Consider the following 1701-nt stretch of genomic DNA (forward strand, 5'->3'; position numbering starts at 1 on the left):
CAGGCTTGTTCTTATTTTGAAGTCCACAGTGAGTGAGCGGAAGTTCTAGATGCTTATCGTGGTGGAGGACTTGACGGATGTGAGCTGCCTGGTACCGGTTGGTTGCTTGGTAGGAGGACCACCAGACTGACGGTAGCACCACCGAGCAGAGAGCAGAGGCGGAGGCGTCAGAATGCGGCCAGACACAGCCAGCCTGCACCGCCACCCCTCCGGTCCTCCTCCAGAGTAGACTATGTCCACACTACTGTAGTGTCCTCTCGTCTTTTGGACAACTGGACTCTAGTCTAAACTTGCGTCCGCTGCTGCCAAACAAGAAGAAGAAGTGAAGTGAGGGATCTTATTATTTCGAGCGTTATTGCTGCTGATACATATTCGTAGCGTTTCGTCTCGTTTCGTCTTCTCGGGAGAACATTATTGTTTTGGAGCACCAGGGTTGTGTGTTTCTCCTCCTCGGGTGTTTGGAGAGCAGAGAGAGAGAGAGACGGGCATCCGGCCTCCGAGGAAAGGCAAGCGCCGCTAGCCGAGAAGGAGAGGAGAGGTCTGGAGGGAAAGTCGCCTCGAAACAACGTTCATCTCGTCGGGTATTTATTTTGCTGTTATTTTTTTTAAACCGTTATTATCGTTATCGTCTGCGTTCGCTGCTGCTGTAACTGCACATAAAGCTATAGCTCCTGCTGCTGTGTAATGACAGTACAGTAAAGTGAAAGTGCTATTTACAGTATAGGGTCTCTTCTGTGCAACTATCTATCTATCTATCTATCTATCTATCTGCATCATGGGGATAGCTTTGGGTTGTCTGTGTCTGTCTGTATAGTTTGAAATACCGTCTGATTAATGACATTAATAACGTTTGTTGACACAGCCGTCTGCGTAGCGTATGTACGCCTGACTTTGCCCTAAAATGATCCTATACCTACCGTTTTATTTGGACAACACGTACTTGATGGATAGATAGATTCCACCATGCCCAGTTATGTTGTCAACACCTTTACTTGGCCTGCCCTAGCAGCCCTACACAGTGACACAAAACCCTTGTATTCAGTGGTGGAACTGAGAGTGTACACATGGAACCAAATGGACCTTTCTTTGTCTTTGGTTATATTTTCTACACTCCCACAGATGGAAATGAATGGATAATAGCCCAATAAGGAGGATTCATTATCCTGTGTGTTCATCTTTTATAGTTTGAGGTATTTTTTCCAGGCACGTTTATTTATTTATTGGCAGGCATCCGGCTTCATATGTCTGACATGTTTTACACAAGTGTGCTTTCCAGCCCTCTACTAAGCTTTAAACAGATGATAAGATAATCTGTTCCGATTGCCCCTTAAATCTGGGAAACAGCTGTGATATGTTTCATTGGGCTGAGTGGTGACACACGGCTGGTAAATATTATACTAATTATTTGTGGCTGCTGTCTGTCTAGCTGTCGAGTGTGATGACTTGTTGAAGCACAGAACGCTACTGTACTTGTAGAAGTCCAGTTAATTAATTTAAATTGACCGTGCTCTAGAACTCTTTTAAGACACACAATATTATGATATGATATAGGCCTAGCACTTTATTGTCAGTTTGCACTGAAAAAGCAAGTTGTTTTGTGACCCAGTGGCATTGTATGCAACACATATACACATTTGAAATAACACAGGACAAAAACATTTACACATACATTTTCTTTTTTACCAAATACCAAATAATTTG

At 43.7% G+C, this 1701-nt stretch overlaps 1 protein-coding gene across 1 annotated transcript in view; it reads left to right on the plus strand.

Moving 5' to 3' along the window:
* Nucleotides 1-342: 342 nt before the first annotated feature.
* The window catches only part of cdk17 (cyclin dependent kinase 17), a 61035-nt gene continuing 59676 nt past the window's right edge, over nt 343-1701 (plus strand). Inside the window, exon 1 of the mRNA XM_083757497.1 lies at nt 343-581. The gene's annotated coding sequence lies outside the window, so the exon portion shown is untranslated. The remainder of the gene's footprint in view (nt 582-1701) is intronic.

The sequence above is a fragment of the Protomyctophum parallelum genome (assembly GCF_964188405.1).
Source record: "Protomyctophum parallelum genome assembly, chromosome: 22".
NCBI classification, from domain to species: Eukaryota; Metazoa; Chordata; class Actinopteri; order Myctophiformes; family Myctophidae; genus Protomyctophum; species Protomyctophum parallelum.